Source organism: Mustela nivalis (genome assembly GCF_964662115.1).
Source record: "Mustela nivalis genome assembly, chromosome: 4".
NCBI lineage: Eukaryota > Metazoa > Chordata > Mammalia > Carnivora > Mustelidae > Mustela > Mustela nivalis.
Window position 1 is genome coordinate 73,204,544 of NC_139023.1, and position 24,594 is coordinate 73,229,137.

The window sequence follows — 24,594 nt, forward strand, 5'->3', positions numbered from 1 at the left end:
TGTAGAACTTATTATCTCATTGCATGTGGGTGGCAAAAAGGGAAAAGGTGTTAAATATGATGCTAAGAGTTGAGACCCAGTCACTGGAAAGCTGTTGGTGTCATTGGTAGATGTAAGCATGTTAAGAAAGAGACTCCTTTGGGAGTGAGATGATTTAGCTTGGAATGAGGAAACCAGTTAACAAAAGAAAGCTATGTAATGTTAGGAACAGTCCCATTAAATTGCAAACAACATTGAAAATTCCAAGGCTCCTCCACTTGGCAATGAGTTTTAATAAATTTTTTCCATTTTTTAATTTTTTGTATTATAAATAATGAAGAGGTATATGAGTTTCCTTAATAGCATAACATGCCCAATATGGTTTTATTAGCTTTCTGCACAGAATACATTGCTCTTTCACCAATTCATTCAGGATCTTGAACAAGCTGTGCTCTTATAAAAAGCATTTATTTTAGGAATAATAATCTATTTCATGCCATAAATATGTCTACAATGTATATTGCTTGACAAATGTGACCTTATTCTTTTTTCTTTATTCAGACTTCAAAGGATTTAATTTTGATTTTAAGGATCCAAAAGGAAGTAAGATTAACTATAAGCTATTTTTCTCTGTTTCTTTTCCTGAGTGGGCAAATGTTTCTATGCATTTCAATTAGAAACATACTTGTAAGGTGGGAAGGAAGAAGGAATAAAGTGAGTCAGCAATGAAATAGGACAGGCTTCTTTACTAATTCTGCTTCCTGAAAACAACAACAACAACAACCACCACCACCCCCAAAGATCTAGAAATGAATTATTCGAAGGCACACTGAAACCAGTCAGCAACAGTGAAATAAGATTCAGTACACCTGAAACCTCTTTGGGGGAATTATTTCAACCTCTATTTCTTGGATTCCTATAAAATTTCCTTGTTAAAACACAAGCCAGAAAGACTTTCTTTAAAACTCCTCTTCATTATAAAGAACTCGCAGACATTGCTATTATTCTCTCCTCTATGGCATAGAAAGCCTCACCCTAGTTAAAATCTGTGCTCCTAGATATAACATCACATACTTGGGACTCAGTTGCTTACGGTTTTTTAATGGATTTTTTTGCCTCTTATTTTCTCCATTATCATTTGATTCCATTTTTAGCAACCCCTCTTAAAGATTTATCTGGACTTTAGAAACAATGTAGGAGTCCTATCCAGAGTAGATCTGTTGATCTAGAATATTTTATTCTCATTGTGAGTCAAACTAATTGGCTTCTTCAGAAAGACCTATTATGTTTTATATACTCTAATGGAAATGTGTTCTTTGGAATTTTTAAAGAAAAGTATAAAAGCTGTTTGCTGTGCAGTTGAAATTCTACTGCTGGGCAAGTGTAATAATATGCAAAACACCATTTTAATTATGCTTACCTCTTATCATATGAAATAAAATTACTCATTTATCAAATTTGGAGTGATGGTAGGTTATTACTTGTTTTATCAGTCTGTAAACAGATCTGAATGTTTTTGATATATCATATTAACTATGAAAATATTCAAAATGAAAAAACACAATGAAAATAATGCCTCTGTGTGCTGGGGAAGAGAGTTCTGCTGCTGGTATCTATTCAGTGTCTCATGAAATAACTATAAATATCTTTCATGTTGTACTAAACATTGATGACATTGTTAGGGTCATTGAGAATATAGTTAGTCAACTTTACTTGAAAAAGAATACCTGATGGTAAGATGTGGTCTTCAAAACTTCCCCTAAAATAACTAGATAAGTTATGTAAACTACTCAAAAGCCTTTAAGTATAAACAAATATATCTCCACAATAAGAATCCTCAAACTGGGTGAAATGAGTACCCCTGTGAGTCAGGAAGATTTTTTTCTTAAGATTTACTCATTTGAAAGAGAGTGTATACATACAAGTCGGTGGTGGGGGGGAGAAGCAGATGGAGAAAGAGCCTCTCAAGCCAACATGGGACTCCTTCTCACAATCCTGAGATCATGAACTGAGACAAAATCCAGAGTCCAACGCTTAACTGACTGAGTCACCGATGCACCCCAGAAAGACTTTTTTTTTTTTTTAAGATTTTACTTATTTATCGGGGGCGGGGTGGAGAGTGAGCACAGGCAAACAAAATGGCAGGCAGAGGCAGAGGGAGAAGCAGGCTCCCCGCTGAGCAAGGAGCCTGATGTGGGACTTGATCCCTGGACGCTGGGATCATGACCTGAGCCGAAGGCAGCTGTTTAACCAACTGAGCCACCCAGGCGTCCCCCAGAAAGACTTTTTTAATGGTAAGTGGGCACAGATAATTTTAAGGCAATCAATTTCCAGATTTTCAGTCTCCATATGTATTCTTTCCAGTGGGCGATGTGATCCATCAGGCATCTTCTATTTTCTTATCTCCCTTTGCCTCATTGTCATGCTCTCATCTTACAAAAGAAAGGTAAAGCTCTTATAAATTCTGGATTATGCTGCAATAATTTTCATTCAATGACCACAACTTGTGCATTGCTCAATTCTAATCAAATAATGCATTGTCCTTGAGGAAGAAAGAGGTAGAGCATTATATCATTAGGCATCACACTCACCTCAAGGCCCTGTGCTTTAAGCTATCCATGTCTCTGTCTCTCTGTCATCTATCTGATATCGTCTAATTACCTGTGTGTTTCAGAATTAAAATCCAGAACTGAGCTGGTTATGGGATGCAGATTGATGCATTTATTTATTTATTTGAATTGGGAAAGTAAAGTCAAGCTTTTTGTGACAGGAAGTAAATATGCTCTTACTGTTTCGTTTGACAGCAGGTCTGGCTTTGGGAATCAGGTTATGTGTCAGACATTTTCCTGTTATTTGAATGATCCCAAGGTTACAAGGCACATAATATTATAGAAGGATTTTATCCAAAAGCAAAATTAATAATATTTTAATTTTCTCAAACCCTTGTGTATACATCTGGTTATAATTGGGCTTCTAAGTAAAAGAGAAATAGGTCCAAGTAACAGTTACTCAATGTGTGGATAAAGCCTTTTTTGGAGGGATGCCTGGGTGGCTCAATTGGTTATGTATCTTCCTTCCACTCAGGTCATGATCCCATGGTCCTTGGATCTAGTTTTATATCAGGCTTGTTGTTCAGCGGGAGTCTCCTTCCTCTGCTTGCTGCTCTCCCTGTTGGTGCTCTCTTTCTCTCTGAAATAAATAAAATCTTTATTTAAAAAAAAAGAAGAAGAAGAAAACTTTTTTGGAGTATAGAAATTGAGAAAATTTTGAGAAAACTTATTTCAAGCCAGGTGATTTTCAGTCATTTGCATTCATTGGAAATGAATAAAAAAACTAATCAGTATGTCAGCTGATGTTTTTCTTAGGATATTTTGACTTATTGGTTTTCTTAACCTGCATTTACTAGCTCTCAAACAATATGATCTCACAAAAATACTTTGTTCAGTTTTTGGAGGGGGTATTCGAAAAAATATTAGGAAAAACTTGCTAAATTATCTAATGAATTTGATTGCTGTAGATATCTGAGACAATTTAACTAAAACAAAAATAAATCAACACTCCCCCTTTATGTTTGTTTGTTTGTTTACCATTTTGCCTCAATTGTTAAGATATGTTTTTAATATTTTTATTTATTATTTCTTGTATTGGCAAATCTCATAAAGCTAAAAACCATGAAGATGAGGATTTGTTCATCTTGACTAAATAACCTCAAAGATATTTAAAGTAAAAAAAAAAAAGATATTTAAAGTGGAAAGTCACTATTCTGTAGTTTTTAACACATAATCAATTTATCTGAAGTCTCTTAATAGCAGTTTATTAGAGTGAATCTCCTAGAATTTTACCAAAGAAAGTATGAAAAGTAAAAATTTAAAAATGTAATTTTTAAAAAAAATTAGAAAAGTATAAATTTTACTTTTTTGTACAAAGCCTATCTATCTCTTGATTTCTTTAGACAAATCCAATGACACATAATTTTGGTTAACTTATTGGTTAGAACAGTGTTTTCTAAGGCAGGATATATATACGAAATGATTTTAGCTGGTAAACAGGCTTAGAATGAAGTAGCATCGGATGATATAAGACAAGTGTGTCTTTATCAACTCTTTTTTCATCCTTTTTAAAAGAGCAAGAAGAAAAATCAGTTTGTTGCTAGTATGTTTCAACATTGTTGAACATTGTTCTACCACTTTCCATTCTCTCTTGATAGGATATGGGAGTTAACTAAAATTTAATATTGTTAAAATATTTTCACTGTTGTAATAAAATAGTTGCTAAGTCATTGAGCTCTGAAGCTGGATAACTTCCATTCACTTGCTGGCTCTACTGTTTACTAGCTTGGTTACCTCAGGTAAGTTTCTTAATGTCTGTGTGCTTCAGTTTTCTTCATTTGTGAAAATATTTACTTTTGAGGGTATTAGACTATCATGAGGATATTTATTCATATAAAGAATTTCAGAAACATATTTTCTGTCATACATTGTGAGTTCAAAAAGCTAATTATTATTTTTTTCCCTCATTCATTGATTTTTCATTTATGGAGGTAAAAAAACTAAGATGAACAAAGAAATGTTCAGTATCTCTTGAACATGTTCAATATCTACTGAACATTGATACTGGGATATTGTTAAAAAAAAAAAATCACAAATGTCATTCCTAAATGGTGAATCTGTACAGCAGTAACCTTGGCATTTTTTTCTTAGAGTATTATTTAGGTCAAATAGCACATTCCTACTTCCAGCTAGGAATAAGTATCTTGTAGCAATGTAATGCACCTAGAAATTTTGATTCAAGAACCACAAAATTCTGTTGGAAGAAATTTGGAAACTGCGGAGACAACCAGGACTAGAGAGGCTAAGAGAAGGTAACGAAGGAGAAATTAGTCATCACTCTTCAAGTAAAGCTTTTCTTCTTAGGGCACTTGCCGATTCTCATCTCTGAGTGAGAAGATAACACAGGGAAAGGGCCATATACAAGGAGCAGAGAAGCCAGAAGAACAACAAAAAATACCGAGTGGCCAGAAAGATAAAGTTTTAAGTTCAGGGCTGCTAAGGCAGCAGAGATTTGAAAAGCAAGATCCTAAAGGAAGGGGAGGCTCACTGTTAGTGCTACCCCTTTGTCAGCATTTGCTGAATTTTAAAAGCTGGCAAAAAAGGGGCTGAAGAACTAACCAAAAAACCACTGTTTTGTGGGGTTCTCTACTCATAGATCAGGAAATCCATTAGCCCCCAGTTAGCAGTGCAGGATGAAGCTCTGTGGGCAAGATGATAAAAGCCATATCCAGGGAGAATATGTTGCTGGCCCACCCAGGACAGAAGGGATCCAATGTAGTCAATTTTCCATCAAGTGGTCAGTTGGCTTCCTTGAGAAATAACAGCATATCAGGGGCTCTGTTTGGGTTTCTGTTACTGCATATAAGACATTTGGAGGTGACGGTGGTCAAACTGGTTTGGGTACCCAAGAGAACATTGTTGCATCCGGTGTAGCCTTCGTTTCTACCATGTCTACCTTGTTTATATGCTTTTTGAGGTGGTTCTATGGTTGGCCACTGACAAAATCTGTAACATGTACTGACTAAGTCACTCTTCTTCTTGGTTTTCAGTACCTCTTCCATGAGGATTGCATTCTGGTAGGTGTTAGTGGGTGATACAAACCAATTCCACTGTACCTCTACATATCTTATATCTCCACCCACTGATCTTCTTGCCAGCCTTCCTCCTTTAATCATATGCATTTGTTTTGTTTTGTTTCGTTTTGTTTCTGTGAGACCCTGACAACCTGACCAAGTCTTTGCCCACAGCACAAGAATTTGTCTATAGTGTCACCTAGGGCTACTTTTGTTTCCACTGCAAGTGTCATAAGTGCACTATTTGCAGATTTGTTTATTAGAAGATGTTTCCCTGTCTTTCAACTCACTCCCTAAAAACAGTTGTAATGTAACTGTAACCATTTTGGCTTGAATTCACAAACTTAGATGTCCTATCTATAAATCAAGTTGGGCTTTTCCCTTCCTCTTAAGCTAGTCATAGGTACAGCCCATATGGTCATAGGTAGAGGTAGAAGATGGGTGTGGATACAGTCTGAGATGATTTTGGCTGTCTTCGCATTTGCTTACTCATGCTCTCTCATCCTTCTTGAATTGATTCCTGATGTCCCATTTCCAATACACTGCTGCTGGCCCTTTTGACTTTATGACTGTGTCCATCTGATAACCAGCTCACCATGGGTATATATGGATGAATATTCAGTTGTTGTCCCATAGACAGCCTTCTTTTTCTACCAGGGCTCAATAGCACTCAGAAGCTATCTCTTGCAATTTTTTATTACAGATTGCATGGACTTGCACTCAAGTCCCATGGAACTGCATTATGATTCTTTCATTGGACCTTGCTATAAACACTATACTTGTATATTCTCACCACTGAAATCTCTATCTCCACAGAGTCTGCCAGATACTGTGACCCAGGCTAACGGTTGCTTGAATTGTAGCCAGGACCTGCTAAGAAGCTCTTTTCCTGTTCAGATCCCACTCAAGCCTAACAGCGTCTGAATCTCCTGGTATATGGGCCCATATAGTATTTCTGAGTCTGGAGTATGTTGCCTTTGAAATTCTAGAAGGCTCTCCAGACTTTGTATTTTTGTCTCTGATAGGAGATACAAAATGAAGTCATCTTTTACTGTCATACTGCACATGTCCAAATTATCCTTTAGTGTTCATCATTTTACTATGTTTCCTCTATAGTGCATCAGTATAACAAGAATAATCATCTAAATCCATTGTTCTTATGATATTGTCCTAATCCCAATCCCCCAGTCCTTCAAATGACTTGATCCTTACCTGTGAGGGTGTTCCCTTCCACCAAGGCATTCCACTGCCAATGAAATATTAAGCAGCTGGTCATCACTTTATGTTCTATATTTTTCTTAGGATTGGATTCTCCTTGCTAGCCAGGCAGCAAGTGACCCAGTCCACCCAATTCATCTTTTTGCTTTTCTTAAACTACTCTCAGAACCCATGTTCACTGTTCACATTATCTGAGAAGAAAACATCAATATATAATTAAACACAAGTAAGATTTATTATGGTAAATTCCTGTTGAGGTAAAAGAGGGAGGGCTCAAGAGTGATAGAAAGAGCCTCATGGCATGATGCAGGTCTAATACCAATGGAGAAAAAAAGAGAGAAAAGAAGAGGATGAGATAGGAAGGGCTCATGTTATAGAATTATTCTGAGAAAATAGACAGAGAGATCTGAGAATGGTTTCTCCTTATAGGCATGACATATTGGGCAGATATTCCATCTTTATATCCTTGACATGATCAGTGACTGGCCGCAGACCTGATGAAATATAGCTTTAGCCTAAGTCCCATGGAGAACCTAAAGTTGTGCAGCTGGAGGCTCTCAGTTTTCTCAGTTTTCCTGAACAGTAGGTCCCCTTGAAGGACTATCTGGGTGGTATGTACTATGTACAGATACCACAATGGAACGTCAAAAACAAACAAACAAACAAACAAACAAACAAAAACCTACAAAATTCAATGACTTGACAATAAATTGCTTAAAATTATGTGTAAAATATGTTAACAGAAGAAATGAGCTAAAGAAGAAAAGGAAAAGAAAACACGACATTAGAATTTGGCAAAACATTTTTATAGGAAAGAAGAAAAAAATAAAGTTACAGAATTCTACCCCATTCTGATTCAAAAAAATTCAAGAATTTTTAAGCTACATAAAATAATAGAAATAATCTAAACTATTTTTTCAAAGAGAATGTTAAAAATGGAAAAGTTAAGATTGCATTCTCATATTTATTTATTTATGCCATTCATGTTTCAGTAGGATTTGATATGAAATACAGCCAGTTATTATACAGAGTTGGAAATAGTGTTAAACTTACTAGGTTTGTGGTTCTATGCAATCATTCCATACCCTTGTATGTATGTCTTTTTTATGTTTTGTGTATCAAGAAATACAAAAGGAAGGGGGAAAAAATGGGAGAGCTCTTAATAGTGAAGCAATGCAACTCGCTGTGAAAACTAATGAGACGTTAAGTACACATTGAACAGAAATAACAAAGAACTGTAAAAGTAGAAAAGAGATTAAGACCACTTTATGTAAATTTTGGAAGCAAATCTTGGATCTATGTAAAGCTATTCGGTTTAGAGGAATATTTCCACAATAAGCTAGAATGTGGCAAATCTCCTGAATGTGTATGACAGGGTAATGGGGGGAAGATTCAAATGCAATATGGGATCTTCTTCCAATAATGACAGCATACCTTCCTTTGGACTACCCCTCCCACGGATAGTAATCACAAACAGCAGACAAAATTTAATAAATTCCTTTGTCCTGGAGAGCAGCGACAGGTAGGTAGACACTGGAGTCTGGTCTGTGCAGAAACTCCCGGCATAGGTTGTATTCTTGATTGTAATTTCAGAGGATCTTTCGTTCTATCTAAAGCAGAAGCAGTAATAATGGCAGTGAGAACTCTTCACAGTGGTGGCCAGAGTCCGTTGTCATGGCAAAGCCTCTGTGAGAGAGAGTTTGTGGGCCTCAGGGCAACTAAGGTGGAGGACATCTTAGTTGGCTAGAGTGGAGGGGGCAAAACTTACAGAATTCACTGCTTTACATTTCTGAGTCTTAAAGAACCTTACTATGAGATTTTCTCCCTTCACCCGTCATAGATAATGACACTTTCCTTCCAGTTCAGGAGAATGATGAAGTGGAATTCTAACTGCAGTAGCAATGGCAGTGGTGGCAAATGAGTTAGGAATAAAACTGCTGTTTCAAAGGCTGCCTCTGTGGCTCCCTCAGTTAAACGGCCGTTTCATGATTTCATCTCAGGTAATGATCCAGTGGATCCTGAGATAGAGCCCTGTTTCAGGGCTTGTGCTCAGCAGAGAGTCTGTTTAAGATTCACTTTCTCCCTCTCTCCCTGTCCCTCTTCCCACTCACGCATGCTCCCTCCCTCTCCCTTTAAAATAAACAAACAGAGGTGCCTGGGTGGCTCAGTGGGTTAAAGCCTCTGCCTTCCACTCAGGTCATGATCCCAGGGTCCTGGAATTGAGCCCTGCATCTGGCTCTCTGCTCAGCAGGGAGCCTGCTTCCTCCTCTCTCTCTCTGCCTGCCTCTCTGCCTACTTGTGATCTCTATCTGTCAAATAAATAAATAAATTCTTTTAAAAAACTTTTTAAAAAAATTAATAAAATAAAATAAATAAACACATCTTAAAACAAAAGCAAAAAATAAAAAACCCTGCCATTTCAAAGCAACATCTTGTTGGACTAGTCAGAATTAAGTTGTGTACTTTCAGTGGAACAACAAAACTGAGCCATAATAAGCTGGCTCGGTCTGTGGATAATGAAATCGCATCCTGATTTCTGGAAACATTAAAGAAGGCATTCATTGCAATACCGTGGACCTCCTGGGCCTGTGCAGTGGAGCTCTTACAGCATTTCAGTTTGGAGATAAAGGTTAACATGACCTACTTACTCACAGGCTGGGAAGGCCTATGATATAAAGCTCAAGTATTGTCTATTATTCGTGGAGCTTCTTAATATTGTCAATTAATTTTGTCAAAAGAATCCAAAGCTTTAAGAGGAGTTCCCAAATATCATAATTGTGGATATTAACATTGACATCCAAGTTCTCAATTGTGTTTTATTGGTCAGTAAGAGAAGATTTTAAAAGCAAGGTCTTTCATGTTTCATAGGTTTAAAGAATACTGCAGAAGTATTTTTTAATCTATGTTGTATATTAAGTCTCACCTTAAAATACCTGACAAAGGGGGCATCTGGGTGGCTCAGTCAATTAAGCAGCTGCCTTCGGCTCAGGTCATGGTCCCAGGGTCCTGGGATAAAGTCCCACATCGAGCTCCCCCCTCAGCGGAGAGCCTGCTTCTCCCTCTCCCTCTGCTGGCTGCTCTGCCTACTTGTGTTTGCTCTCTGTCAAATAAATAAATAAATCTTAACCCCCCCCCCCCCAAAAAAAAGATACCTGACAAAGGATAACACTAGGGAAGCCTGGAGGCAGGAATTCAAGGACACTAGTATGCAGAACAAGTACCCTAGGATGGCGATATCAGTCAAGAATATCTTCAAATGCCAGTTCATTAATAAATATGTAAAATCCAAGAGTATCTATCTGCTACCCAGGTGAACCGCAAGGACAAGATCTACCGAGCAGGGTGTTAATTTTAAAATGGTGACTTTCCTAAATGAGAATTTAATTAAAAAAAAAAAAAGAAGAAGTCTCAAGAGAGAAATTCAAAGCCAGAGATAAAGGAGAACATAAAGAGGAAAAAAATAAATAAATAGAAACAGATCATATAAGAAATTAAAAGTAGCATTAGTGCTTGAATGAATCAAAGATATAAATGCAAAAAGACCCAGATAAAATTCCAAAGATAAGAGAATTCCAGATACCTAAATACCAAGAAGATACACATCTTCCTTATCCATTTTATCCATTTATCCATTTATCCATTTTGGGGGCAAAAAAAATCTAACTTTCTGTTTTTTCAAGATGTGATGTGTGACTACTGGTCATAGAACTATTAATTGCATAAAAGCTTAATCATTCTAGCTATATTTGCTCTGATTCATCTAATTCTAAAGACCAATATAGAAATTGAAATGAAATGATAAATGCAAGACAGAGATTCAAGACAAAAATTCTCTATTTCCTAAACATTCTATGCATCTTATTTTGTTCATTGATTTTCAATACAACCTTCTATTATTCATTAGCAAAGCTCAGGTTTCATACTGATAATTGTTTTTAAAGATATTAGGTACATTGCTTATAATTAATGTATTTAAAATATAAAATTTTAGGGGCACCTGGGTGGCTCAGTGGGTTAAAGCTTCTGCCTTCGGCTCATGTCTTGATCCTGGGGTCCTGGGATCGAGCCCCGCATCAGGCTCTCTGCTCAGCAGGAAGCCTGCTTCCCTTTCTCTCTCTCTGCCTGCCTCTCTACCTACTTGTGATCTCTGTCTGTCAAGTAAATGAATAAAATCTTTAAATATATATATATATATATATAATTTTAGGGGTGCCTGAGTGGCTCACTCCTTAATCATCTGCCTTTGGCTCAGGTTCTGATCCTAGGGTTCTGGGATGGAGCCCCTCATCGGGCTCCCTGCTCAGTGGGGAGCCTTCTTCTCCCTCTCCCACTCCCCCTGCTTAGTGTTCCCTCTCTCGCTGTATCTCTCTCTGTCAAATAAATAAATAAATAAATAAATAAAATCTTTAAAAAATAAATTAATAAAATGTGAAATTTTAATGTGAGGAATAATAGAAATGAATGCAAATTGAATAAAAATATGGAAAAATAAGAATGAATTAAAAATCCCCAAAATAACATTGTAATTATATAATGCCTTTTAAAACAAAAAATGAAACAATCATATGAGCAGGATATTATTTTAAAACATTGTCCCACATTTGATTATTCTATATGATGGAGAAATACAAAGATTAAATTTCTGTGAGAGTAAAGTTTCAGTTCATTTGCAAGTATTCCCATTTTTATAATGGGAAAACCTAATTGTTATGGGTGAAAAAGCAGACTAGCACATTCATGAAAAAAGATGGTACATTTAGAGCCAAAATTGTTCACTGGTATTTTATTGTTTTGTTAAGGCATTTGTCCCCTATTTCTACCCCATTCTGATTCAAAGAATGTCATTCCATTACTTAGTCAGTAAGAGTACTGCAATATACTTAAATATAAAACCCAAATGGTTTTTATTGTTGTTTTTCTGTCAGAAGCAAACATACTTTCCTGAGTTATCTAGCTATTTGTTTCTCTTTAACTTTTCTGGATAGTATCAAACTTGAGTGAATACAAATCAATTCTTTTGCTATAGGATTTAAAAAAAAAATCTATCTAGTGTTTTGAAATGGCTGAAGTTTTCACCAACAGTTGTAAAATTTTTAAAAATAAAACTCTGCCTGCCAGACAGTTTCACATTTGGGAACTCGGCTTTGTTTCACATATCCTGGCATGCGAAATAAAGTTTCCACATTCCCAGAAACCTAATGGCAATTCCACATTGCTGTTTCTCTCTGGGGGTTCACGGCATATGTATCAAATTACAACTTCTCTCTGAGTTCATGTTCATTTAAAAATCTTTCCCTACCTTGAGCTTTATTTGTACTTATCATTCTACATTATTTTTCACGAACTCAATTATTTTCCAGGAAAATAATTTCTCTTTATACTGTTGGTTTGCTAGTTATGAAAATCTCTATCCTAAAATTCTATAGGTGATATTGGTGGCAGGATCTGTAGAGACATCTCAAAATAAAGGAACTACATTAAAAATGTCTCTACTCCACAAGATCATATTCTGATTTTAGACTTCTTTTTTGTAAGAGGTTGCTACCTATGAAAATATATGTGAGGGATAAATGAACCCTGACACTCTAATTCTTTGTAAATTAGAGGATGAATTATTTGCATTAAAAGTGAAGAATATAAACTTAGATATTCAATAATTTGTTTAAATTTGGTTTACATATGGGAGGAGAAGTGCTTTGGTCTAAACAACCTGCCTGTGTTTGTAAGCCATTGGAAAACTGCAATACAGATTTCTGATTTACTGTACATTCTTGTCATAGAGTTTGTCATTAATAGCCAATAACTATATTTAATTTTTAGTCAAATTCTATGTATAGCAACCATAACTAGGTTTATCAGAAATATATTTTTAATCAGTATTTCTTGATGATAATAATTGGGAAAAGTAACTGAGTTTGCCTTATTTATATTTGAGCAAATCCAAATTAGTTCATGTGAAAATGACTAATTAGAGAATTTCTAAATACATTCTATTATAGAATCTTGGATGCACTTTGACCTATGATAAATGGATCCTTCTATTTACTTCTGAAAATGTGCAGTATGTAAAAAAAAAGGCAATTAAAGGAAAATGTGCATTTCTCTAAGAGACTTTAAATATTAAAATAAGCAAAAAATAAACACTTTGTGAGGAAGGATTCTGTCTACCCCATACCACTGCCAAAATAGTCCCCTTATAAACTTAGAGCAAACATTTGTAGCAAAAATATGAAGCAAAAAATTGTGGAAACTGTACAAAGATTTTTTCCCCAAGCTTAACTCATCTGGAGGATGAGTCTATTACAGTAGACTGCATTCGCTGATTTATGCACTCTTTTATTTGTTTGCTTACTATTCCTTCTCACTCTACTCCTCTATCAGGAGAGGTTGTCTATGTGCATAATATTTTTATAGCCAGTCTTAAATTATCAAAATTATCAAAATCAGCTTTGTTCAGTTAGCATTGTTCAGTTCAGTTAATAGCATTGCCTGAAGTATGGCAATATGAGTCAATATAAAGTGGGTTTTAACTTCTTTTCTTAGGAATACTGCTGATGAGCTTTCTGGATGATGACATTTATGAGCAATTGACCATTGTCGTTATTGTTGTTGTTGTTTTATATGTAGTAATACTTCGGCTATTCTTCTGCCTGATCCGTAATGGCTTTTAATTCCTGGTAAATACATGAATATGAGATACGTATAGTGTTAACACTGATAATTTAATTTCCCATTTTAATAGGAAAGATGTATCAAATGATAGCTAGTCAAAAATGTAGTTGTCTATATCAGTGTGAAGGTTTCAAAAGGAGAGCTTCAATTTAAGCTGTGCACTTGGGAAGTGAACAGAGAGTGTTGTCCTTGTCCACCTGCCACCTGGATCTTCCCTTGCGTTGTTGCATTGGCTGATGAGGTACACAAGCTGGGTTATTGTTTATATGTAGTAAAATCTCTCTGCCAGTTTAAAGAAAGAGAGGGAGTAAGTCCATGGATGAATAGTGAGAACTTTTCTGAGTAACTGAACATAATCTTTCTCTGTAGGGAAGGAATAGAAACAGAGACCACATGCATTGAGGACCGGCTATTTCACTTGCCAAAGGTTTCTAAAAACTCACTGTGCTATGGTGAAAATAGAACCTTTTACAGCTCCAGGTATATTCTATTAAGACTAGTTAGAATCAGAAAAGATGTATTACAGTACCAGATTCAGAACCAGTTGGTAAAGCTACATGCAGTACCCCAACCCCTCCATTGTTCGAAATTTCCATGTAGTTTAGAGAAAATAGAAATACTTCCAGCTTGTTGAATTTTATGAGATTTTATTTTATGAGGTCTGATATGTGCATAGAAGTAGGCATTGCCATAATCCACATCTGACTCAAGGAAGAACACTTTATAAAGGGTTATATATATTATAAACCACCCTCCCTCATTTTGAGAAAGGTTTTAAAATTGAGCAACTCCTTCCCAACACGATCATACATCCTATGATAGAACCTGTGAACTTTATGTAAAGAGATGAGAGAATCAAATGTGAAAGCCTAATCTTCACTAAAGATTTTGAAACGATTATACTGATTTGAATCTTCTCATGGGAGGATTTATCTTTGTTCTCAATACTGAAAAATAATGAGAAAAGAAAAAATAGACAGATGTTTTGATATCAGATTCTTGATGCAAAATAAAATAACGGGGAATAGAATGTCCAATTCTAAGTAAAGACTTTGCAGGTTATTATCATGGAGGAATCAACAATAGTTCCCCAAATATAGTAGAGTCTCTATATGAATACATATAGTGGAAAGGATTTTTAATTCTCCAGAATCAGGCTGAAGATGTTGAATAGCCTCTTTGCTACAGAATGGAACAATGGGTAGTATACCTGGGAGACCTATTATTATCTTGAGTTCCAACATGATCTTTACTGGAATACTTTTGTCAAGTGTGACTTGGTATTCTATATGAATACAACAAATGTACGGTACCATAGTATATATTTTGTCATGCCTTTACATCTTTATCTGCAAATTCTAGAGTGTTTTCTTTATATTTTTATTTGTATGTTGAATACACTTATTCAGAAGGCATTCATCTTTAACTTTTACATAAATACCTAACAACTTAGGAAAAATTCAAATAAAGATAACAGTATTAAAAGACATTCCCTTTCTTTCTATCTTTTTAAAATTACTATTATGTTCAATTAGCCAACATATAGTACATAATTAGTTACATGTAGTGTTCAATGATTCATTAGTTGTGCATAACACCTAGTATCTTTAACTTAAAAGGACACTTGCCATTAAAAATAGAGGATTACATGAAAGTTCACATACTAAGAGTTCTGACTTCCTGTTCCTTTCTTCTCTTGGCCATCAGAATGCTTACAGATAAGTTTAATCTTCCCAAACAGGAAAGAGAAGTATCTATCCTGAAGCTTTACCATCCCATAAGTTTCACCCAGCAGAGAATTTCCAATTCTCTTTTTAGTGCACTAATCATGAATATTAGCAAATAGTTAGAGATCATTAATTAGAGGAAGCCTCTAAAAGGAAAGGTAGGCCAAAATGCACAACAGGAATAAGTAAAAAGGAGTGTTGAGAAAACAGAAACAATTCAGGGATTTTAAAAAATTAAATAATTTATTAATGTACTCAGAGAAAATAAGAGCAGATATTATAAGCCATGAAACAAAAGGAGTGTTTAGAGAGCTGAAAAAGACATAAATGCATGTCTGTGTTCAGTAATTATTTTAAAATACTCATTTGAAAGGTTGGAAGATAAAACTAAAAGTTTGGTGAGAAATACTTGAGAGAAGTTAGGAAAATTAGAAGACCAGTGTTCCATTTCCTGAAAACAGTACCTCTAAAATGCAAAAAACAAAACAAACAACCAAACAAAACAAAACAAGCAAAAACAGGGCAGTGTGAATTATCAAACAAATCATCTCAAATTGAAATTCTGGAAAACTGAAGTTTGACAAAGAGAGGGTCTGAAAAGTTTTCAGAAAGGGAGAAGATATAACTCACATGAAAAGGATCAGGAATGAGAATGGCCTAAGATATCTTGATATCACAGGCTACCAGGAGAAAATAAAAAGCAGTATCTTCAAAATCCTGAGCGAAATTGTTTGTAAAATATAATTAAATAAAAATCAATTAAATGGCTAAAATTTTTCAAATATAATTAAATAAAAATCAATTAAATGGCTGAATTTTTTTTTTCAGACATTTAGTCTCAAAATTATCTTCATTGCCTCTTAGGATGTAACTGGTTGACATAGTTCACCAAAATAAAGAAGTAAACCAGGAAGGAGAAAAAAAAAAAACGAAAAAAAAAACCTATGTAATCTAGGAAGAAAATCCAACATAAAATGAGGAGAAAGAGATCTCAAGGATGAGAGAGGAAGATCCTCAGTCACAAGCCCTAAGAGCACTCAGCCAAGATTAGGGACTCTTGGCAACCCTGAGGAAAGATTTCCCTTAAGAAATTAAATAGATGGGGGGCACCTGGGTGGCTCAGTGGGTTAAAGCCTCTGCCTTTGGCTCGGGTCATGATCCCAGGGTTCTGGTTACTCGGCAGGGAGCCTGTTTCCCTCTCTCTCTCTCTGCCTGTCTCTCTGCCTATTTGTGATCTCTATCTGTCAAATAAATAAAAATAAAATTTAAAAAAAAAAGAAGAAATTAAACAGATGAAATATCTGATGTATTCAATTCTATTAAGGGGAGGTTGATGCTAACAGAAGAAATTTTAGAATAAATTAGTGATAAGTTCTTAGATAGCTGAGCAAATTATAATTAAAAATAATTCTCCGGAAACCAAAGTTCTGCCAGAAGAGAAACTTCATCCTGATACATATTAAGGCTAAACTGCCACTGATCTTCAAACCATTATTTACCATAATATCAACCCTGAATATTAAAGTAATGACATTACATTATAAACATATTCTGAGAAGGGAGTGAGAAGTGTGCAGTGTGTGTAAGTGCACACAGAAACAGGGGTTTGAAACATGGAGAGTAAGAGAATTCAGTCTTAATTTTCAGAGTAGGAAGCCAATAGATGTTGGCTTTAAAAAGTCACAGAATAGCACTGTAAGCATAGTATTTATAGATATGAAGATATATTTCTAAAGAAAGAGCTAAAAGAATGGGATGAAAACATGTGACTGCTATTGCTCTAATAGGCTTTATAGATCCATTTGATTGTTTGAAACAATGCTAAAAATAAAAATTAAAGAAAAAGAATAGCTATGCCTCAGTATTTGGTATTACTGAACAATATTAAGTGATCTCTGAGGCGTTGGCCTTGCAGAAATGTTTTTGATTTTCAGAGAATAACTGAACTATCCAAGAAACCTTCTTTCAAAAGAATTCATGTACAACTAAAGTTTTTAATTGGGTTTGTTCCTCCTGGGTTTGACAAAATTCAGGCTACAGTATCCACTTTGATAGCGATGGTAATAAAGCCAGCCTATTAATTCAGGTCAAAGAATTTTAAGTTTAAAAGAAACATTTGAAATTACACCGCCAAATTCCTCCTTTTAGACATGAGGAAACTAAGGTTCAGAGAAATTAGCGACAGAAATGGAACTGTTTTCAGTTAATTATTAAAAGAGTGTGTCAGCAGAGATAAACAGAAAGGGTCACAGTACAGAAGTTATGGAATCAGACTGATGTGGTTTCATACTCTGTTCCTACCTCTAATCATCAAGATGATTTCTGACAAATTATTTAATCTCTCTTAGAGATGAGAGGTGATAGCTTATTTGATTAAGTGAGATGATATATATAAGATGTATCTCTGGCACAGGACACTCAATAAGTTATAATTTTATCACCAATAAAGAGTATACATCTTAATGTGCATAAAATATAGGGGAGTTATGTTCTAATCTGGATAACCCTATAACTAATCATGCAAAGTAGACACTTGAGAATGAGAAAGGGCTCTATTAACAGTAATGTCCGGAACACAGGGTTTTGTGGGGGGTTGGAGGAGCATTTTCTGGTATTTTAATTTCCAGTTTAACGGGTAATTGAGATTTAACTGAAAAAATTGTAAAATGCTTAAAGTATACAATATGATAATTTGATGATTTAATACATGTATACATTGTGAAAGGATTCCCTCACATTAAGTTAATTAACTAACACATCCATCATCTCAGTTATTCACTTTTGTTCTTTCGGTATGAATATGAAAGTTTTATTCTCAGCAAATTTCAATTATATAACACAGTGTTATCAACTATAGTCACCATGTTATATATTAGACATTAGATTTCAAAACCTTAATCATCTTAGAACTCAAAGTATGTACTCTTTCACCAACCTCTCATTTCTCCTCCAACCCTGGCTGGGTTTTTGTGTGTTTTCTATCTGTTTCTTTCAGTATGATACTTTTTTTTTTAAGACTTTATTTATTTATTTGACAGAGAGAGAGAGATCACAAGTGCACAGAGAGAGAGAGGGGAAAGCAGGCTCCCTGCCGAGCAGAGAGCCTGATTCGGGGCTTGACCGCAGGACCCTGAGATCATGACCTGAGCTGAAGGCAGAGGCTTAACCACTGAGCCACCCAGGAGCCCCCTGACACTTTTTTTTTTCTTTCTAGATTCCACATATAAGTGATTCCTTACAGTATGCAGTATTTGTCTTTCTCTTCCTGGCTTATTTCACTTAGTATAACGCCTTCCAGTTTCATTGATATTGTCACAAATGGTAGGATTTCTCTCTTTTTTAAGACTGAATCATACTCCATTGTATATATGTACATATATGCTACCTTCTTTATCCAATCATCTGTCAGTGGACATTTAGGTTGTTTTCGTATCTTGGCTTTTGTGAATAATGCTGCTATGAAAATTGGAGTATAGATATCTCTTCAAGATAATGATTTGATTCCCTTTGAACATATACCCAGAAATGGATTGCTAGGAGGGCACCTGGGTGTCTCAGTTGGTCAAATATCTGACTCTTGATTTTGGCTCAGGTCCTGATCTTAGGATCCTGAAATCAAACCCTAAGTCAGGCACTGCCCTGGGTGTGGAGCCTGCTTAAGATTCTCTTTCCCTTTCCATTTGCCCCTCTCCCTGCTCATTTGCACCCATTTACACACACACACGTGTGTGTACATTCTCTCAAACAAAGAAATGGGAATGCTGTATCCTATGATAGTTCTTTCTTTCTTTCTTTCTTTCTTTCTTTTTTTTACTTAGATATAATTGACATATAGTATAATGCATACTCTGAATATCCAGACACTGGTTTAAATGAGGAAAATTTGGATGTCAGGTGTTCTTGTTATGAAGTAGCAGGATTAACACAGAAAATGTGCAAGAGACAATCTGGTGGGCAAAATGGAAGAAATCTGAGTGGTATGTGAGCACAGTACCTGCAATGAATTGGTAACACAATTACCAAGTATTTCACTAATCATAACCTTGGGAAATGTCCCAGTGGAGGGGAAAGGTCTTAAAAGTGAGGTGATTGAGGAATTTAAAGATAGAGGGGGGAACAAAGACTGCAAAGATAGTGCAACTGGTTGATTACTGGCAAGTTGCCTTGATGGCCTACAGAGGGGTAGTAAGAAGCTGAAGACCAGCAATTAAAGTCTATAGGTAGGAGTCAGAATGTCCTTTTGGTAATTTAAAGGTAGCCTTTTCTGTTGCAGAGGAGGAATAGGCACAGCTGAGTAGCAAACCGAAGGTTGCAGAACTTCAGAGACATCTAGATCCTTAGGCAAAAATGATCTTGTATGCTAAGGTCGGGCATCTGGATGGAAAAGCTCTGGATTGGACCATAACAGATGAGACAGAAAAATCTCTATTTTTGCCCCAAGGATATTGTCTCTACAGGCTGTCCTGAATCTTCAGGGCTTGGAGAGTTTCTCACCCTTCCCTAGTAAAAGCTAGCATATCATCTGTGCTAAAGACACTAAAGAAACCAGGTAGAGGAATTTCCTAAGAAGCTCTGCTCAACTCCTCTTCTGGAGAGTAGGGCAATAACTAGGTGACAGGGGACAAAGAAGATTATACATCCAAACGCTGTAAAAAAATCGCTACCACATATAAGAGTCAGGAGACTACCTCAGAGATTGGAATTTGATGAACAGATTCAGAATATAAGACAGGACAAAGAATTAATTGACTTTGGAGCACCTCCTGGAGACAGAGTATTTAAAATCCTGGTGAAGACACTGAAGGATAAAGTGAACTCACTGCTGGGGTGACTTTGAGAAGCCTGGAAAAAGCACTGGTTGGTGCTTAGGGATGTGAAAATGATTAAGTTGCCCTAGCAGATAGTAGAGCAAGAAATAAAGAGGCTGAAGCTAAGTGGACATGTTGCAGTGAATATATTATGTAAAGTGGAAAAAAAAAAAAAACAAAAAACAAAAACCACTACAAGATTATGTTGGGGATCAAGGTCCAGAAGACACATGAGGAGCACATTGTGAGAAGAGCACCAGCATCACTGTAAAGTTCATTTCTTGTGCAGATGAGGGCTAAGTGTAGGGGAGGATTTGGATCACAGAGCTGAGTAGACCCCAAAATAATAGGGACCAGATAGCACCACTTACCCACAAAATAGGCCAAGAAACTGAAATTAGATAAGCAGCAGCAAGGTTGGAGTGTTAGAAAGAGGAATGACCCACAAAAAACTGTGGGGATGGTTTACAGAATGTGGTGTTCTGAGGCACAAAATAGAAAGGCAGCTCAAAAGGATGTTATTTAACATCCACAACTACAAAGAGGCAAGAATTAGAGGAGCTAGTAACTGAAAATACGATTTTTTTATTTAGGTCTCAGTCCTGAGTCAATTTTAAAATCTGAAATCTATTGACTGAACTGGTGCTAAGTTCCTAAAATGGAAGAACTTGCAACACTGCAATTAATATATATGATAGTAATTCCTCCAGGCCTTGCCCAAAGAAAACTATGGTCATTTGCTCAGGTCCACTGGAGGAAGTGGTTCTTACACATTTTGAAGATTATTGGACAGAATGTCTGAGTTGGCACTGATACTTGGAGACCTAAAATATCATCATGGTCTCACTCATAATGGAGATTTATCAGGGCAAGGCAGTAAATGGAGTCTTGGCTGAAGCACAGCTCGCATTGTGCCTCTTTAGTCTACATCCTCTCCCAGTGGTCATTTTCCAACTTCCCGAGTGTAATATTGGGATTGATATACTTGGCAGTTGGAATAAGCCTCACATTGGGTACTTGGCCTTTGGGGAACACCAAGTGGAAAACTTAAAAAATGACTTCAAAGAAGTAAATCAAAAGTAGTGTTATATCCTGAGAGGGGGGATATGGCAAATATGAGTTCTACCAGTAAAAACCTAAAATGTCAGGAATTATGTTCTTTATCTTATCATTTCTTTCACTAATCTGGTACCTGAAATTGGATGGGTCATAGGAAATGACTTTAGACCATTGCAAACTCAACCAAGTGATAGTCCCACTCACAGATGCTATGATAGATGTGGAATTATTACTGGAGTAGTTTTATAAAGCTTCAGGTATATGATATGCAGCTGTTCTTGTTCACCAAGAAGATCAGAAACAGTTTGCATTTGCCTAGGATGGACTACAGATTCACTGAAAGTGTTGCATAAGTGATATGTTAGCTCTTCTACCTTCTGTCATATTCTGAAGAGGTCTATACGGCCTGGAATCCCATAGGATATCACACTGATGCATTCAAACGAAGGCATCAAGTTGATCAGGATGAACAAAGGGTAGCTAACTTATTAGAGCCTTGTTCTATCACACATATGCTCCACAGGGTAGAATTAAGATTCAGTGACCTGTCACTTCAGTCAGTTTTTATTCAGGGGCATGTCAATCTCTAGCCACAAGGAGTGAAACACAGCTCTTGATAGACTTCTTTAAGTTCTTGAAGCAACATATTCCAAACCTGGGAACACTGCTCCTGACATACTGGGTGATACCGATTTGAATGTCAGAGGTTACCAAATTTTGAGTGGCATTTAGAACCCAAAGGGCTCAGCTGCAGCTCTAGGCAATAGGGAAAGCTGTTCTGTCACTAGCTCCATAGGACACCTGAAGTCCTATGGTGTTAGAAATGTCAGTGATTGGAAAAATATATAGTAAGTGGTATTTGTCAAGCCCCTGTGGAAAATGACAACAAAGTCCCTTGGGTTTCTGTTTGCATGCCTTTTCAGGAGTACCTCTTGGCATGTTGCTGGGGTTCTGGAGATAAAGAATGCTAGATGACAGGCTACCAATGTCATGACAGATGACAGGCTTTACGATCTCGGTTCTATCAGACATTCTGCTATGGTCTGAACGTTTGTATGTCCCCAGAATTCATATGTCAAAATCCTAACTCTTGAAGGTGATGGTATTACAAGGGGAGGGAGGTCTTTGGGGGTGATTAGAACAGAACAGTGAAACCTTCATAAATGGGAATGCTCTTATGAAAGAGGCTCCAGAGAGATCCTTAGCCTAGAATGCCATATAAGAATATAATGAAAGTCTGTAACCTGAAGGAAGGCCCTCACCTAACCATGCTGACACCGTGAGGTTAGACTTCCCATCTCTGGAACTGTGAGAAATAAATTTCTATTATTTATAAACTAGCTGGTTAGTGGCATTTTGTTACAGCAGTCCAAACTGGCTAAGATCCCCTCCAAGTCATAAAGTTGGATAGGTTCAAATAGCAGTTCATTCTCAAATAGAAATTTAACAGGAGGAGTAGACAAGGATAAGCTGAGTGATCAGTGATCCCAGCCCTTAAGCCCTCCACTCCAGTTGCACCAGATCCATTTCCCTAATTCTCATCCATGATGACTGGAGGGAAGAGTGGACAAGGAGTAAGACAGTTGCCATAAACCATTACATGCTTATATTTCTTCCACTGTGAAATTTTGAAAAGGAAGATGCCAGAGAGTGATGACATATATGTTGCCACCAAATACTTTAATTATTACATTTCTTCAGGGAACTTAATATTTTCTTTTAAGCAGTCACCACAGAGTGGTGGTGACTTAGGCTTGCCTCAATATGCTTAATATCACGGTCTCTTCAAGCATCAGTTAAAGTTTTTTTTTTTTTTTTTCACTTTAATTTTCTTGTTAGGTTAATTTTTTGTTAGCATCATTTTCAGACTTTCAGAGTTGACATACTTACATATGTTGTATAACCACCCATGTTTTCTGTGCAACAGATGGGGAAATCACATATTTCTCAAAGCATTTTCATCTTCTTTTTGAGTATCTCCATACAACCTGATTGTACCTCATTGTGGTGGACACAAAAATGAGGTATTTTCTCAAATGATAGTTATTTGTTGTTAGGTGCCTAATATAAAGGTGCCTGACATGAAATAAATACTTGAGCTTTCATGCATACCATAAATGTCATAATTCCTATAAGTATGGATGTGTTAAGGATTAGTAATCCTCATTGTCTTATAAAACCATTATATGTGAAGTTTCAGAATAGTTTTGTCCTTATGTAAGCTTTTGTTCCTGTACTGAAGACATTTGATTATTATTCCTCCATTTTAAGCAAAGAGATTAGACTATTGCAATAGCCTAAATAATCCTTTGGCAGTATTTGTCCCTTCAATGCTTTTATATCTACCACTTCCTATTTAAACTTTCTAAACTGTATGTCCAATGCTTTTAATGACATCTTAATCCATCCTGGTAAAAATTTTAGCACAACATTCAAGCTCACATTTTCTAGTCACATCTAGTATCATTGAGTATTTTATGTGATGAAATAGTGGGGGCATTAATTTCTTCATTTTTTTCCATACCCTAAAACCTAATCTTGGATCTCTGTATTTCTTCTATAGTACCCACCACACTATGTAAGATAAAATGAAAATCTAAATGTCATGGGTTTATAACTAGATGTTACATTTTCAGTTGCATGAAAGTTATTGCAAAAATGTAGGTAACCTATTGGAATATAAAAACCTGAATCCAAGTCCTTGAATCCAATCCACTCATTGCCAAAGATTCAGAATTCTATTTTTTTTCTTTTACTTTTGAAAGATTTGGACAAACAGACATTAACAAGGGTCTTTATTTTTTAATTTTAAGTAAAAAAAAATTTTTGGTCTTTTTCATCGCTTGCAAGTTTTTATTTAAATTCTAGTTCATTAACATCTAGTGTAATATTTGTTTCAGGAGTAGAATTTAGTGATTTATCACTTACATATAACACCCAGTACTCATAAAAAGTGCTCTACTTAATTCCCATCACCCATCTAGCCCATCCCCTGCCTAACTCCCTCTCTAGCAGCCCTCAGTTTCTTCTCTATAGTTTAGACTTGTGGTTTGCCTCCCTCCCCTCTTTTCCTCTTTGCCTACATCCATCTGTTTTGTTTCTTAAATTTCACATATGAGTGAAGTCATGTGGTATTTGTCTTTCTCTGATTGACTTATATCACTTAGCATAATACTCTCTAGCTCATCCATGTTGTTGCAGATGGAAAGACTTCATTCTTTTTTTGATGACTGAGTAATATTCCATTGTGTGTGTGTGCGTGTGTGCGTGTGTGCGTGTGTGTGCGTGTGTGTGTGTGTAAATACATATGACCTCTTCTTTATCCATTCATCAGTCAATAGATATGTGGGCTCTTTCATAATTTAGCTCTTGTTGACAATGCTGCTATAAACACTGGGTGCAAATACTTCTCAGAATCTGCATTTTGTATCCTTTGGGTAAATACCTGGGAGTGCAATTGCTGGGCCATACAGTAATTCTACATTACTTTTTGAGCAAACTCCATATT

At 36.1% G+C, this 24,594-nt stretch overlaps 1 long non-coding RNA gene across 2 annotated transcripts in view; it reads left to right on the forward strand.

The window, feature by feature from the left end:
* LOC309862979 overlaps window positions 1-24,594 on the forward strand; it is an 84,030-nt gene that overhangs the window by 32,283 nt on the left and 27,153 nt on the right. For both annotated transcript variants that reach the window (XR_014310829.1, XR_014310830.1), the window contains one exon: window positions 6,419-6,534. This is a non-coding gene — a long non-coding RNA (uncharacterized lncRNA). The remainder of the gene's footprint in view (window positions 1-6,418; window positions 6,535-24,594) is intronic.